We start from the raw sequence: 17,618 nt of genomic DNA on the forward strand, positions 1-17,618 counted from the left end.
GTGCTGTTACACCCCTTAGGGGGGGAGGAGGGAGGAAGTTCACCTGCCTGTCAAGCGTGGGTTATTGCCACTTTTATCCTCTGGCTCCCAACACGGTCTTGCATACACCCCCGGTTCCTCCCTTTGCGTTCCTGTTGCAAGGGGGGGACTCAAGTTCGTTAGCAATCTGCTTTGACGCACATGCTATCCCAAGGGAGGGGAAAGCCAAAATGTGCTCATTTGCCCCTCCCCCTCCCCCCTGCTCCTCCTCTGTTCCATTTTGCTCAATGCTAGTTATGCGGGGATGGGGGGGGGTGAGCCACTCCGACTCGGCACCAAGAGGAGCCCGCGAATGCCAACCAGGTCCCCCACTTCTTACCTCTTTTACTTGTCTGTGTCTTCCCTGGGGGGGGCGGGCCATTCCTCACCCCCTCGACATGTAGTGCGGGGGTAGTGTTTCACTATTGTGCGCACGGGATGAAGGTGCAGCTATCGGGTGCTTTTCCCCTTAAGGCTTGAGAGACTGCGGCCCTACTGTTATTGCTGCGCGGTCCAGGCCAGTGGTGCCGCGCACCTTCTGTTTCCCTCCTCTGCTTTCCCCTCCTCGCGTGGGCTTCTCTTCAAGGTCAACCACGGCCCGAGAGGCTCGTCCCTCCTTTCCTGCAGCTGCATACCGTTCCCCGGTCCAACGGTCCACAGCTGGGAGATGTTCAGCTTCAGTGCGGTCCCTCCCCGGCAGCTTCTGTGCCCTTCACATGGTTTTGGGGGAAACGTCCCCCCCCCTATGTAAATAGCAGCGCACTGGGGCTGATTGTCTTCACATGGGGGGGGGCGTCGAGCCGCTGGCTCTGTGGTGCTTCACCGGCAGCCTCCTCTGCAATACCCGTGGTCCCAGGAGGCACGATTCTCCACCTTTACTTTTGAATCGCTGGGGGCAGTGGCCTCCATTGGGAGACTAGGGAGATGATCCGCTACTCATACACTCTGGGGAAACCTCTTCCTCCCGCCTCTGGTGCATGAACTGTTACACTCTTCTCACTGTTCTGTTCTTCAGTGACAACGGGAGCCATTCTTCTGTTTTCCGAGTAACTCGTAGGTCCACCATAGTAGGCCCAGAAGGAGGACAGGGTAGTACGAACTCGCACGTCGGCGGCCATCTTGGAATCCCTGTGAATTACCTTTTGATGCAGTTTTCTTCACTTTGTGAAATGGCGATGGATCAAAAAATAAGTCAAGTTAATTTTCAGTGTTGATCTTGGCCATCGAATTTGCCTTCCAACAGGAGCATTTCATATTGGGGGTTCTTTGTAGTGGTTTTTTTTCTGTTTCTTTTTTTTTTTTTTTTTTTTTTTTTTTTTAGCCCACCTGCCTTTTGCCTTATTCTGATGTAGGTACTGATTTATGAAAAGCCTCTTTCCACTCGTAGGGAATCCAGTTAGCAAGTGTTTTTTAAAACTTGATGACATCAAGTTCTACAAGATCCTCCCTGCCAAACTACAATCACCACCCCCCCCCCCCCAAACCAGTGCTAGTTTCTAGTTTGCTCTGTGCTTTTAGATGTTTCCAGACTTAGTCGCAAGTTTGCTGTCAAAGTTCACCTCTTTTGGGTATAGATCAAAACATCAGAGGAGCAGTCGACGGTAGCTAGCTTGAGCCCACGCTGGTGCATTTCCTCAGCATACGGGCATATTCCTCGTCAAAATCACTTCCTGTTGTCATCTCAAGCTGTCTGTCGGGCACCTATTCTGGTGATGCGTTTTCATAAAAACCCAGAAGCCCGGCTTAAACGGCACATTGTTTCAGGGAACCTTTGGAGAATCTTCTGGATCTGTTCATGAATATGCCCGACAACTTTTACCAGGTATTGGCAATATAGTAACACTGCATTGTTGAGTAAATGAACATTTGCCAGGATTAAAACAAATGCAGGTAACTCTGGTAAGTACATCTGTCTGCCTGTAAGAATCTCATATCTGCTTTCATCCATTCTTTCTTCCCACATGCCTTGCATGCTCATTAAGGCAAGTAGTAGCACTTCTGTCCATTTTACAGAAGCAGATTGCTTTACATTTTATTCTACAGGGCTCCGTTTTCTTTCCACTGTCCTGGGAGATTGTGGGTGTTTTGGGCAATGTAGCCTCTGCCTAATCTGCAGCACCTGGCAGAGTTCCTTTTTCATGGCAGTACAGACCAATTGCTTTTTTATAATCTGGAAGACCAAGCACCAGTGGGCCAGCAAATGCACGTTTTCTCTCTCCGAATCTTTTTATCTGCTTTCGGTGGCCATTCTAAAGTCTCACATGTATGGAGGTTTGTCATTGCTTTAAGAGAACTTACATATCGCAGCGTAACTCAAAACCCATTGCCACCAGTGTCCCGTTGCACCTAAGAAATATCTCATCTGGGTACTACTCATGGGTTTAGGTAGTTTTAGAATCACTTCTATCCGCAATTTAGTCCAACTTCTTCTACTAGATGGAATGTCATGGTTTAAAAATAGTGCTTCTTGGTTTTAAATAAATGGAATTTCTGTCGTGATGCTCTGTCCCATTTTACCCAAATCAACTGTCTCAAAGCTGTGATTCTCTTTTGCCTTCATTACTGCTGTGCCACTGTGCCTTTTGCCAGTGCTCTGGTCTATTGACTCTGACCCATCAATGAAGAGAATTCTCCCCCTTTCTAAGGCATTTTCCTTGACATGTGATATTTCATCATGGTATTCAGTGTCCGTAGTGCAATCATGCACGTTATCTCCTTCATTTACTGGTTCTGCTATAAATCTGACTGGATTTACCACTCGGCACCTGACAATTTTAATCGATGCGTTTGATATAATTACTTCATTACCAGATGCTCTCTGTGTGGTCAATGTGCTTTTGGGCTTTTCAGTTATGGCAAGTAGGGCATGCTTAACATGAATTGAAACTGTACAGCCCATAGTTATACTGGCAGATTTCTCAATTGCAAAGGCTCCTGCCGCCAGTGCTTTCTCGCCGGGATAATGACCTCTCTCCATCATCGCTACTCCATTTGAATGGGAGAAGAAAAATAATTCTTCATTGTAATCGGGGATCCCGAACACAGGAGCTGTGCTGATTGCTAGCTTCAATTCATCAAAGGCGTCTATCATCTCGCCTGTCCAGGCTACATCATGGTTATCCTTAAGTGCCCCCTTCAGTCCTTTTAAAAGTGGCCTTACCCCATGCCCTGCAATAATTGCAAAGGCCTAGAAAATGCTGAAACCCTTTCACTGTCTTTGGCTTGGGTGATTTTCATTATTCCTTCTGCTCTTTCTGGTGTCTCCTCCCCCCCCCCCTTCCTTTTGATATAAGCTGGCCTATATATAGGACTTCTTCATGGCAATGTTGCATTTTCTCTTTGTCAACTGTGTACCCGTTCTCTGCCAATACTGTCAGCTTTACTGACTGTCTCCTGTACTCTTTTTCTCTGTTGCTGTACACTAAAATGTCATCTACATATTGTATTACTGTGCTGTCAAGTTGTAAGTTTCCCAGGTCCATCTGCATCACTCAGTGTAAAACCAAGGGGGATTCATAGTATGCCTCCCCCTGGGGTAACCAAGTATGTTACAGTTTAATCCCGCGATAAGTGAACAATGTCAAATGATGCGATTCTTCATGCAAGGGGATAGAAAAGAAAACATCCTTTGAATCCATCACTGGGAAATAATTAGCCTTGGTGGGATGTTGCATAATATTGTGGCTGGGTTTGTAACTAATGGGAACTCTACTTGAACAACAATATCCAGGGGGCATAAGTCCTGGATAAATCTCCATGAACCCCCTGTTGCTTTTTTCACAGGGATTCTGAAGGCACTAATATATCTCTTGTCTCACTATGGCAGCAATAATGTCATAGATACCTTTTTGTCTTCTTCCTTTCACATGGGATATTATCTTACTTGTGTAAAATGGCTCTGTGCTTCAATTTAATGTTGACTGCTCCTACTCATTTCAATAGTCAACGTCATATGGACTGCTGGTCCATATTGGGGAGGGAAGGATAGCTCGGGGGCAACGAGTTTGTCTTGGAAGCAAGACAACATGGCGCAACACAGGTTCGAATCCTGATTCCACACTTAGAAACCACTCGCTGGTATTAAGCGTGTTATAAATTAACAATAAAATAAATAAAATATTCTTGGTACGTAAACCAAAAGGACAGCACTTTCTTTACTCGTAACATCCTCTGAGCTATCGCCCCATTTTCAATTTTTAACTGATATGTACGACTTGTACTAAACATCACTTCATCATGAGTCATCTGTAAACAAGCTTTCATCTGTTAAATTAGTAAATCTATGTCCTTCATCAAGAGCTATCACTGTTCTCCAGTTTGCCCCTTCCTCATCAACTCAGTGTAAAATGACAGTCTTCTCTCACTATTGCTGCTTCTTACTAAGCTGTAATTATCTGCCCTTCCTCCATGTCCATGGGTACTACTGGTCGAAAAATAAACATCTGTGGGTAACCGCAATAGTCTGTCCTGTATTCTTGGAAGCCATGCTAACAATGTGTATGCTGTAAAGGAATACTTCTTCTACTGTACATTATGATGTAAATAACTTTTTTTGTAATTTACTACCTGTATATTCTGAGCCCTACCTATATTGTATTTCACTTGCCACTTTTTACTGTTTGCCATTATGTAACCTTGTAAGCATTGCAGCTCCTTTGCTGCGCCCTGTTACCTCCGGGTTTGGTGCGCATTAGAAATTCAATAAACAAACTTCTGGGTTCAATGGCACTCCTCTTTGTGCTTCCTGGCCATAAAATGCTTTCATGAATTCTTATGCATTCACATAATGAATCCCTGGGGTAGAACATATTATCCTGTGGTCAATAAATGATATTCTCATGTTTAATTTGCTAATCAAAACCCTCCCCAATATGTTATACTGGTCTCTTGCGGGAATATAATGATGGCATGGACATGTTGTGTTCTCCTATGGTAATGGGTAAAGTGTCTGTAAAAGGCACCTAAGTTGTTGCCCCAGAATATCTGTGTGCATACATGGCAATGCCTGACATTGGGAACCTTCCCTCTTTAACACAAGATCAAGTCGTCCCTGTATCTGCTAAGAAGGAAAATGTTTTGTGACCTATAGTGACCCCGACACTTGGTTCCTGTTTGAGGTGGGGGGTGGGTGCTGGAGGGTCTGGTGTAATCGATAGGATGGAACACATTAAGTCTTTCTGTAGGCTGTCCTGTTGTGAATACATATCAGTCCTATGCCAATGAAAGGGTTCCCTCCCACTACTGTCACAGCCCCTATTCGATGTGTAGGTGCCTGTGGTAATGTGCTTGTCTTCATGGTGTCACTGCATTCTATTGTGCTAGTGCCTGTATTGGGGCTTGCTGTATGTGGATTGGTGCTTGCTGTGCTTGGGATGGCATGCCCTGTTGCGTCTGAGTTGATGACGCTTGTGTCTGATACTGCGTGTGATCTTGGGCATAATATTCAGGTGGCACCACCCCCCCTTCTTGGATCAGCTGCTTGCCAGTTCTGTTGCCTTCCTCACCTGCTTTTGCTTACACATGAAATGTGGCCCCTCTTCCCACATATCCAACACTGCTTTGACTGTTCTTCCAATATAGGTTGCCTCCATTAAACCTTCCGCCCCGTCCTTGTGGAGCTTGAAATCTGAACCCCCATCTGGGTGCAAATACTCACCCTTGTGGCAAACAATTATATTCTTGTCTTCCTGCTAAATTTCTGTTTGCTGTTGGCTGTACTTGCTGTATCCCGTGTGTCTTTAAATGTTCTCCTCCACTTGTCAGTACTGCGCTTTCCACTGAAAATGTCGACAGTTTCTTGAACTAACTTTGCTTCGTCAGTCTTTCTGTCCTTAACTTTGTCTTTCTCTTGCTTTAACCAACAATGGTGAATAATCGTCAATTGTATCTCCGCCCATGCCTTAGCTTCCATTCCCAAAATCTTTCTCAATTGTCTTTGCATTTCCTCATGAAATCCCTGACATATGATTAAAAGTATCTTTCGAAGGGATTGTGTCCTCCGACGTATTCCTTATCTTAGATATCTCCTTCCAGCTTTGCTGGCCTCGGAAAATGTTTCTCTAGAGGGCGCTGCGCGTCGACGTCCGCCGAGTCGATGTCCCTCGACAGCCGCCGTATCGATGTCGACGTCATCCTGCCTATAAAGGCCACGCGCAGCGTCCGTTGCTCAGTTCCGTTTTTCCGTGCTTACTCAGTGCCTCGGAATATCGTTGCTCAGTTTCGTAGACAATTTATCCTATTTACCTCGAGATATTCGATCCGTACTCAATGGCTTCCTCGTTGGAACCGACGACCCCTCGGTCCGGCTTCAAAAAATGCCGAGATTGTGGGGAAAAAGATGTCGCTTACTGACCCTCAGAGTTTGTTTGTGGTGTTTGGGAGCTGAACACCATTGTTCGGAGTGCGAGGACTGTATGTCCATGACAGCTAAGGCCCTGAAGGAGCGTAGGGGGAAGCTGGAGAAAGGTAAGACTTCAAAAGCTTCTTCTTCCTCGACGAAGTCGAGACATTCGTGCTCCAGGTCTCGGAGTGGGTCCCATCACTCCTCGAGATCGAAGCACTCGAAGAGGAGACGTCGAAGATCCCCTTCTCCGTCCTCCTCTTCCTCTGTTTCTCCTAAGAGAATCCCTTGCCCCACGAAAAATAGTTCCCGGGCTGAATGGGAGGAATTCTGCAAAAATATGATGAGCGTCTTCGAGAAAACGGCCTCGACCCGCTCGAAGACTGCCGAGAGCGATGCTCTGGTCGAAAGACCCAAAGGTCAAAAACGCCACGAGTCACAGTACCCGGCGAAGGAAGCTTCTCGAGCGGGTCACGAACCCTCGAGTAAAGCTATGACCTCAAAACCTTCTCCGAAGGTTCCGTCGACGAAGGTTCCGTCGACACCGAGGTCGGTGTCTTCGACGCCGTTGTCGAAGGGACCTTCGACACAAGGGTCTGTCGACTCGACGCCATCTTCGACACCGGCGTCGACGCCGAGGAAAGTCACGGTTATGACGCACCCAGTGGCTATCCCCAGGTCCTCGATGACGATGGCATCGAGATTGTCGACTTCCTCGAGCAGAATCCCAATTCTATCGAGGACCTCGAGGCCTCCGCCTTTGTTTTCGACGCCACGCCCGAAGCCTTCGGCGTCAACGACATCGACGTTTTCGAGGCCGATTATGACAAGTTTGGCACCCTCTGCCTTGGAGATGGGTTTCACACCCTTTGTGAGTTCAGAACAATTGAGAACTATGTCCTCAATTATGGAAGAGGGAGAACTATCTGAACAAGAAGACAGATTTGAGTTGCAGGGACCTGCAACCCCAGTTCAAGAGGAGTTATCCTCAGAAGAACGCAGGTTAAAGGATCTCCATGATTCCTTACATGAGGCAAGTGGGTTAGACACTTCCCCTGAGGTGGAGTTCGCTAGGCCAGACCCGGGGGAGCATGCTGAAACCCCCTATAGAGCCTTAATGGCCAGGATCACAGAATTTATGGGGTGGTCAACACCTTCACAGGCTTTCCAACAAGATGACCTCACGGATATTCTTGACAAAGGTCCACAGGAGGATCCTGTAGTGCCCTTTCGTAAAGCTCTTCAGAGGAAAATCATAACGAACTGGGAAACCCCAGATGTCGTCCCGGCAGTAAATAAAAAACTGTCTACTAAATACAGGGTATCTTCTGCAGACCCGGAGTTTTTGTCAAAACACCCATCCCCAGAAAGTCTGGTGGTACAGGCAGCATCTTCTACTGACGTCAAGACTGCTTACCCTACCGTCCCACAGGACAGGGACGATAAGAAATATGATGCTATGGCAAAGAAAGTTTTTTCGGCATGTAGCATGGCGTTAAAATCTGTTAATGCTACTTGCACCCTTGCTAGATTCAGCCATACACTTTGGGAGTGTGCCTCTACAGCGGCTGACTGCATCCCGGAGGGAGAAGAAAGGGAGGCGTTCCTAAATATCATACAGGACGGTAAAGACGCTATGTGCGAATCCCTCCAGACAGGCATTGATTCGGCTGACAGTATCAGCAGAGCAATGGCGGCAAGTACAACAACCAGGAGATTCGCTTGGTTGAGAAAGTCTGGTTTTGCCCCAGATGTGCAAGCCAGGCTCTTGAACATGCCATTCGATGGCTCTTCTTTGTTTGGGAAAAAGGCGGATGACAGTTTAGAAAAACTGCAAACATCAAAAGCAGCAGCAAAATCCCTAGGCGCTGCAATCCGTCAGACACCTTTTCGTCCCACAGGAACCTCTGCGAGGGGCAAGTCTTTTCGCTTCTACTCCGCATTCGGAAGAGGTAGAGGACGACCGGCTCAAAGGGGACAAAGAAGAACTACCCGAGGTGGACGGGGTAGATATTCAAAAGCCGCAGCAACAGCAGGTGCCTCTTTACCATCGGCATCAGCCGCCCCAAAACCACTCTGAGGACTTCCCTCACAGGACACCTGTAGGAGGCAGGTTAACTCAACATCTGGCGGAATGGCAGGCTATCGCGTCAGATGCTTGGGCATTGGAAACAGTTGCCAAAGGTTACTGCCTGCCTCTGCTACGCATACCTCAGAGTCATCCACCGGGGATCAGCTCTCAGAAAGCTCCAGATCCGCTCCTCTTGCAGGACATTTTAGACCTGCTAGAGAAAGGTGCCATAGAACCGGTACCTGTAGCGGAGAGGAACAAGGGCTGGTACTCCCCTTACTTTCTCATTCCAAAGAAAGACAGAGGACTGAGACCCATCTTGGACTTGCGAGAATTGAACAAATTCCTCAGGAAAGACCAATTCAAGATGGTAACTCTTTCTCAGATCCTTCAGGCCCATCAGTTCCAGGACTGGTTGGTATCTCTGGACCTTCAGGACGCTTATTTCCATGTGCCTATCCATCTCAAACACAGGAAATACCTGAGGTTCGCAATTGGCAACTCTCATTATCAATTTCGAGTGCTGCCATTTGGGCTGACCTCCGCCCCGAGGGTCTTCACCAAGTTAATGTCGGTAGTGGCTGCAAGTCTAAGGAGGGAAGGGATTCACGTCTACCCCAGTGGCCATGCATTACCTCAACAAAAGAGAAGGCGTAGGATCACTACCCCTGTGCAGAGAGGCGATGCAGCTCTGGTTTTGGGCAATCCAAGAAGGAATCCCTCTATCGGCAGTTCACCTAGCCGGAGAGAAGAACTTGACAGCGGACGCTCTGAGCAGGCAGAGCACAGTCTCCCACGAGTGGGAACTAGCTCAGGAAGTCCTTCAAGAGATCTTCGCCCTTTGGGGAACCTCTCAGGTGGATCTGTTCGCCACCAGTGTCAACAGGAAGTGCGATCTGTTCTGCTCAAGGGAATTTCCCCCGAGAGGAGCTCGGGGAGACGCGTTCATAGTGGACTGGGAGTTTCCGCTTCTGTACACGTTCCCACCGGTCCCTGTCATTCCTCAAATGATCAGGAGGTTGAGAAGATTCCGGAAAACCATGATCCTAATTGCCCCGGATTGGGCCAGGAGAACGTGGTACCCGGACCTTCTAGACTTGTCCATCTGCCCTCCAATTCGACTACCACTCAGAGAGAACCTACTCTCACAGAAGGGAGGTCAGGTTCTCCATCCAGACATCAAAACCTTCACGCTTGGCTTCTGAAAGGCTGAGGTACAAGGATTGGGACCTCCCTGATGATGTTATGGAGGTGTTGCTTTCGGCAAGGAGACCAGCAACAAAGTCTTTATACCGCTGCCGTTGGAACAAATTTTGCAGCTGGTGTAGAGAAAAGAACAACGACCCCTTTTCATGTGGTACACCAATGGTTTTGTCCTTCCTACTGGAATTCAGGCCTTCAAGTTGACACCATTAAGGGCTATCTCACAGCGCTATCCATCTTTAAGCGCACTGCGGAAGAACCATCCTTTTTCAAGTTACCCTTGGTAATACAGTTTCTAAAGGGGTTAACTAACGTTTATCCCCCAAGACCATTCCAGGTTCCCCTATGGGATTTAAACTTAGTCCTAACTTTCCTGATGGGCACACCTTTCGAACCACTCCATTCTTGTTCGTTAAGATTTCTTACCCTTAAAACTGTTTTATTAATAGCACTTACATCTGCTAGAAGGGTGAGCGAGTTACAAGCTCTTTCTTGTAAACCCCCACTTTGGGGATGCCTGTTTGTTGAAGGCGGCTACCCTTTGAGGGGTCATGTATGTCCTGTATAAGACATTCAGTTGTATCTGCTTGAATCTGGTGTTTCTAGACACCTCTTTGGGGTATAGTAATATTCTCTCCCACTCATTATCAGTTAATGTAGTTTCCAGCTCAGCCTCCCACTTTTCCTTCAGTGATGCACTTTTCGGGTTGGGTTTGTCCATCAGCTTACTGTATAGGCGGGCCACCGGTTTCCAGCCGTCAGCGAGTTCATACATCTCCTGAAGGAGGGGATCTGGTGTGGGTTCCTCTGGCCACGTATTCCATTGTTTCTTGGCAGTCTTCTTGAGGCGATGGTACCATAGAAATTGGCCACTCATGATTCCTTCGTTGGTTGGCTTGCAGCGATTCAAATTCCCTGAATACGCCTTCCTCAAACATGTCACCCCATGCATACATTCTGGCTCTTTCCCAGCTTCTGGCTGTCGTGCGGTCGTCTGGGTTTTGCAAGCGTCAGCCAGGATGGGGATATTGGGAGAGTAGGGGTGGTTCAGTTGCCGAAGGAAGCAAGTTCTGGCCCATATCTGCCTGCCTACAGTTACAATCGTGGGGACATCATATGGCAGTTTCAACGGGTTCCAGAGTATTTCTTTGGGGAATAGCTTGGAGGATGTTTGCCGCAATAGTCCAGATTCGGCGGACGTTTCATCGGAGAGCCACTTCGTCATGTAGCGGAGGTGTGCTGCTAGATAGTACATTTGAAGGTCTGGCAGTTGTATCCCGCCTTCTTTGTAAGGGAGCGTGAGTGTGGATAAGGAGAGCTTATGTCTGGATGGCCCCCATATCAAATCTCTGATTAATGATTCCAGCTTTCTGAAGAAGGGAGGTCTAATGTAGTGGCAAACGTTCAAGTAGTATAAGAATCGGGGAAGGATTATCATTTTAACAATTGCTGCTCTGCCCATCATAGCAAGCGGTAGCTTCGACCAGAATTTCATGGATTTGCAGAGGCCTTTTATTACTTTTTCAGTGTTATGTTCATGTGTGAGCTCAGGGGTATGCTTCACGTCGACTCCTAGGTACCTAAACATCTCTGGTTGCCATTTTATCCCAACATCTGGTAATTCGGAATTATCCAAGCTCCTGAGTCTAGCTAGTGGAAACGCACATGATTTTAGCCTGCTGAATTCGATCCTGGAGTATCGAGTGTAATTATCTAGTACATCTAGCGCGACTTGTGCATTAAGCTGTGGATCCTTCAGGTATAGGAGAACGTCGTCCGCATATAAAGATATTATGGAGTGATCGTTGCCCAGCCTGATGCCGGCGTCGAAGTGCTGTTTTCTGAAGTAAATGGCTACTGGTTCCAGGCCTAGAATGTATAACATTGGTGATAGTGGGCATCCCTGCCTAGTGCCCCGCTGTATCGCTCAGGGTTTGGACACTGTTCCACCGGTCTTTACTCTTACTACAGGTGAGTTGTATAGCACCTTGACCCACTGCACAAAGCCCTCGCCAAAGCCAAACTCCCTCAACACCTCGACCAGCCATTCCCAGTAGATGGAATCGAAGGCCTTTATGGCATCGAGCAAAAGCACCGCTAGATCTTCGTCCCTATCGTAGGTCTCTGCCATAATGTGTTGGAGCCTCCTCAGGTTTGCTGTGGTGTTGCGTCCTGGAACAAAGCCATTCTGGTCATCATGGATCAGGGATCCCACCACCCTCGCCAGTCTCTTGGCCAGAATTGTAGTCAGAATCTTACTATCGTAGTTCAGCATTGTGAATGGGCGGTATGAGTTGCAGTTGTTGCTGGGTTTGTTAGGCTTAAGCATGGGAATGATTATCGTTTTTCATGGAGTTGGGTAGGATTCCGTTCTCATATGCCTCCATATATACCTCGTGCAGGATCGGGGTGAGAGTCGCTTCGTACGTTTTGTAGAATTCAGGCGGGAGGCCGTCGCTCCCGGGGGCCTTACATGTAGCTAGTGATCTAATAGCCTCCGTCACGTCTTCTACAGTGATTTCCGTGTCCAGTGACTCTTTGGTCTTCCGACAATCTTGGAAGTTCTATCTCCTCTAGGGTAGCTCTGATGTCCTCCCTAGATATTAGTTTGTCGTGTGCATACAGTTTAGAGTAGAAATCCGCAAATTCACAGTTGATATCTTGCTGTGTCCTGTGGGTTGTCCCTCTTTCATCCGTAATCTCAGTTGGGATATCTTGGGAGTTCACGTTTACACATCCAAGCCAACATTCTGCCAGGTTTATCCGCTTCTTTGTGTGTCCTAGCAGTATAAGTCGTATAGTCAAATTTGGACAATCTATTCCAGGCAGAGAGGCATTCTTCCCGGGTTCTTTTCAATTCCGAATCAGTCTCTGGTGAGATGTCGATTTTGGATTCCAGGTGTATTATCTTAGTCTTTAGATCTTCTAACTCAATTTTCAGATGCATTCGGATACCCCCCGCTCCCGATATTACTTCTCCCTGTGTCACTACCTTCATGGCTTCCCATAGCGTGCACCAACTTGCCACTGAGCCTTTGTTGATGTCTATGTAGTCTTCTAATTTTGGTACCAAGTTCCTCTTTGAATGCCTGGTCTGTGAGTGCTGCTGTTGGCGTTCTCCACGTCGGGATTGGTGGTCTGGGCCCCGTGAGTTTCTATTGCATAACTAGCAGTGAATCATCGGATATGGATCTGCCCAGGTACGTTGTGGATTCCGCCAGTTGTGCCTGTTCTAGATCTATGAGTAGGTAATCTATCCTTGTGTGGATTTTGTGTGGGGCCGAGTAGTAGGAGTAGGTCCTCTCGGTGGGGTGTTGCTCTCTACAAATGTCCACTAGGTCGAGGTGTTCTATTGTGCTGTTTAGTGCATTGGATGCAACGTTATTTAGTTGGTGAGAGGGGTCCGACCTGTCCATGGTTCCATTCTTGATGCAATTGAAATCGCCTCCCATATAAATGCTCCTTCTCTGTGGAGCATCATTTTAGCACATAGCATTTTGAGGTGTGAAGGTATTCCGTGTTGCGGTAGGTATGAGTTTACTAGGCACACGGTTGTGTGTTCGATGGTTCCCCACATTATTAGGTATCTGCCCTCTTTGTCGGCTTCGTAGCCCTGCAGTTGGAATGGCACAGTTGGGTTTATCCACGTGAATACTCCTCTAGCGAACTTGGAGTAAGGTGCCCCTCTTCCGGTCCCTCCCCATTGTTCGGATAGTTTGGACATGGATTCTTCCATAAGATGGGTCTCTTGGAGCATTGTAATCGAGACCTTTTTCTGGGCAGGTAGGAATGGATCAGGTTTCTTCGTAGGTATGAGCCCATTCCTCTCACATTCCATGTCCTCACCTTGAGTTGGGATGCCATTGCGTTGATGTTGTGGTCTTTTCTTTCCCATCGCTCATGGATTCTCGGGGAGGCTTCTGCCCCTGGTTGGGGGGTTCTTTGCTCGAGTTCCAGTGTTCTCTCACCCCCGGTCCCCGAGGCCGTCCGGTCCCATGCCATTCCCTCCTTAGTGTTTTGAAGACTGTGTAACTAACAAAACAATTAACATAACTGGAACTGGTGCACCCAGCAACTACATAGTCCTTGTGATGCTCGGGCGCTCTCGCACCGTCTAGACCCATCCGGGTGTCGGGCACGAGTGGGGTCAGTCAGGCAACTGGCCTGCCCTGAACTGTTCATGGGGTTAGAGCCCTGTGCCTGGGGTGAGGCCGAGCGAGGGCCGCATCTGTGTGGCTAACTGTTGTGTGGCTTACCTTCTTGGTTTTTGTTCGCCTTATGCCTGCGTTGAACTCGTGAGCCATGTGACATTCCGTGTCTCGAGCGCTTATGAAGGGTTCTCTTCAGTCTTCCATAGGTTGGATGTCTTTGCCTTCTGCCAGGTTGTTGTCTTCCAGCCACATATTGGCAGCAGCGGGGGTCTCCAGGAAAATCGCACGGCCCTTGTAAATTACCTTCAGTCTGGAAGGGTATAACAGCATGTATTTCAGATTTAAGTGTCTGAGCCTCGCTTTGATTGGCACAAATGAGTTCCTCTCCCTCTGGGTGTAATCGGGGTAGATAGCTATTTTGGAGTTTCCACGTTCAATGGGTCCCTCTTCTCTAGAGTGCCGCAGGATGGTTTCTCTATCCTGGAAATTGAGTATTTTGGCAATTATAGGGCGAGGATGAGAGCCCGGTGGGGGTCTTTTTTGTAGGGATCTGTGCGCCCTTTCAACCGAGAATCCTTGTGTTAGCCTCTCAGCACCTATCTCCTGTTGTATCAGGGACTCTATGTAAGCCGTCGGGTTCGAGCCTTCGCTTCCTTCCGGAACCCCAAGAATTCTGATGTTGCCTCATCTAGCCCGGCCCTCGGCCTCCTCAGATTTTGCCTCGAGCACAGCTACCTTCTTCTCCAGATCCGCAACCTTGGCTTTCAGTTCCGTGGTGTCATCAGACGTTTCTTTTATGGTTGTCTCAGCACTTGTCACTCTCTCGGTTAAGTAAACTCGTCAATTCTGGAATCTATGAATGGTCGTAGTGATGCAATGGCTTCCAGCACCTGGGATTGGTTTTCGGAGGATTCTCCTTCTTTCGCGTGCACAGGTTCGGGGGTAGAAGAGCGTGGTTGCGGAGGGGTCTGTTTTGGTGGATACATATGGGTCCATGGTAGCTGTTTTCTCCTTATTTCTGGCAGCCATGGTGAGGGGTTTATGAGAGCGCTGCCCGATCCGTTCCAGGGGCAGGCAGTGTTGGTCCACGTTATTGTCCTGAGAGGATAGCCTCAGGATTGGGTGGGTGGCCTAATCTCAGCTCTCTGTATGTGGGGGCTGTTCACATGGCACCTAGCACCCGCAGTGCATTGTACAGGTTGCCGCCAGGGTCTAGTTGAGTATCAATGAGTGGCGTGAGAGTCATTCCCGGAAATGGCTGCTTGGGCCTGGTGAATTAGTTTTCCAGGTTTCATCTCGGGGGGGGGGGGGATGGGGGGTGCCTGTAATTATGCCAGCGGCATGTGTCTATATTCCCATTTAGTGGGAGAGTTTGGCGGCCCTGTTAGGTGCGTGTCCCTCCCGCAGTTCTCCTCACCTCAAGTTCTTCGGGTTCTCTCACGCAGAGGCGGGCGGGCCCTGGGGCTGTACGGGAGGCAGGGCCCCCCCCATTCTCGTGGTGTCTGTGCGTCGCCATCCGACGCTGCTCCCGGGTACTCCGGATTTATTCTTCTACTGGCCGTGGGTTGGGGGACCTCGCCAGTTGCATCGGGGGTCGGTTTCGGCGACCCGGTCCCAACTTCCCCAGGTTGGATCTTCTGCTTCTCTCCCCGGCTGGTTGTTCTTTCCCTGCTCAGTAGGGTTGGAGCTCCGATGTTGCCACGGCGTATTGCGATTCGCCGGGGTCGAGTGTTGTGAGGTGCTGAAGTGAGCTCGGGTGGGAGGTCGGGGTCCTCCGTGGCCGCGACCCGCCTCAGGAGTGCTTCCCAGTTTGTGCACTGGAGCGGCTGCAGGGGAGGTCGTTGCTTCACTCGGCTCCAAATTCAGAGGGTGGCCGTCATCTTGGGTCTCGTCGAAGGGAGGAGGGGGGATCGTTTCAATGGAGATCCCGCAGGATCAGTCTCTCCGATTTAAGCTGAAACTGCAGGGTCCTGTTGGGAACCGGTTCTGCAGCACTCGAGTCCACTTTTCTGCACCGTAGGTGTAATTTGGGTCGGCCGAAAAGGATCTAGATGCAGCGTCTCGGCCGGAGCACGGCGACTCAGCCTCTACTCGCCATGAGCTCCAGGCCACCCTCCACACTTATGGGACGTTCCAAACTCAAACCAGTCTGTCTCTTTTGTCGTGGTCCTGCATGTTCACAAGCAGGAATGAAGGAGACTCCGTTGTTCGGTTGAATCTTTTTTGGCTGGTTAGCCAGATATCTGGTAGCCGGTTATCCTTTGCAGTGTGGTTCCTCGCTGTGGTCAGGTGGTCAGGGCAGCCTCCAATCTTTTTTTTTTTTTTTTTCCTCCCCCAACCTTTCCTGCATAAGCAAACTCCTTTTTAGTTTCTCCTTTCTACAATTGTCCACCACTTAAATCCTCAAAACCTTTCAGTATTAGTATGCAGAACCCTGACTGTGCTTCATTTTTTTCCCTTCTCACCTATTTTTAGTTTTAGCGGTTAGGTTGTGCTCGAGTTCCACCTAGAAGCCTAAACTATCGCATTGGATAAGCGAGAAATTGGATATGTGGGACACAAAGCTTTTGAGTGTTGTTGGGTTATGTACCCACCTATTAACTGTCCATGCTAATCTGTTTGACCATTCCCACCCACCTCACCCACTCTTTGAGATGGCTCTATCAAGCGGTAACACCAGACTATGCGCTGTGTAAGGCCTCCCATTGATTTTTCTCCAAGCTTTCTTGTTAGAGTTAATGGCTTTATTGCAGCTGTGAATGTGCTTCTAGTTTAATAAAAATGGCGAATACACTACTAGTGCAACAGAAATGTCCGAACCAGTTCATACAAGCAGCATGTGTCCTATCTGTTCCTTGCATTGAAGTCCTCTTAAAAACAAACCTGGGCAAAGCCAACACTTCTGGCTTTTATGTGCTAGGCACTGCATCCTTTGCCTAGGTATCCGCCCAATTTTCCAGCTGTTGCCATCTTGTGACCAGGTAGTAAAATTGTGGCGGTGATTGGCAAATGCCTATCCCTTGCCTTATCAAAGCCTAAACTGCTAGGTTTGTCAACGCTCATTTATTTCAATTCTTCTGAAGCCGATCAATGGTGGGGATATATAATACAAATGTATAATTGGTTTCTTTGAAATACATGAAAGTTGTTCTGCAATATACCATGGCAGTTGTGCCTTATCATAATTCTCAGACACTCCGTTCATTTAAGGAAGCAGTATTTCAAGACAAAATATAAATTTCCACTATAAGGAATTATTTTTGGTTTTGTGCCTCTCCCCCACTTAAACCAATGTGCTGTAATAATGTTTCGAAATAGGAGTATGTCCTTTATACATTATTTACATTGCTGCCGACAAATCGTCTCTACAAGCTTGCAGCCATTTTACTATGTTCCCTTTTAAATGGAAGTCCGTCCATTGCTTGTAGAACCTTGATTGTCCCTCAGGATTTGTCTGCGTGAGATAGTGAGCATTTTGCAATTGAGGGGTTTTTAAGGACCCACAGATGTCAAATATTGGGGCCCTTGATTATGGAGATCATCAAAAAAGAACTAAACACAGGAACCTGTCAGACTTTAGAGACCTGGGCACTTAAGAACACATGCCTGCTATATAGACTGGGTGGGGAGTTCAGAAGAAGAACTGAAAAGTAACCCCACAAAAGTAAAAAAACATATATTCGAGAATGACTGGATTCAAACATTAGGGGAAGCATCAAACTCGAAAGTAATAAACAATTACCCTTTCGACTCGGCGAAAATCAACCAAACAAGAAGATATCTGGCAAAGTCTCTGGACAAAAAACTGTGACAAAATGTCCTCAGAATTTGTTTA

General features: G+C 48.0%; 1 protein-coding gene across 2 annotated transcripts in view; it reads left to right on the plus strand.

Annotated features, from left to right (window-relative positions):
* Nucleotides 1–17,618, plus strand: part of NUP62CL (nucleoporin 62 C-terminal like) — a 724,508-nt gene that overhangs the window by 252,720 nt on the left and 454,170 nt on the right. The gene's annotated exons all lie outside the window — the stretch shown is intronic.

The sequence above is a fragment of the Ambystoma mexicanum genome, chromosome 5p, assembly GCF_040938575.1.
Source record: "Ambystoma mexicanum isolate Mex_15411 chromosome 5p, UKY_AmexF1_1, whole genome shotgun sequence".
In the NCBI taxonomy this organism is placed as follows: Eukaryota; Metazoa; Chordata; class Amphibia; order Caudata; family Ambystomatidae; genus Ambystoma; species Ambystoma mexicanum.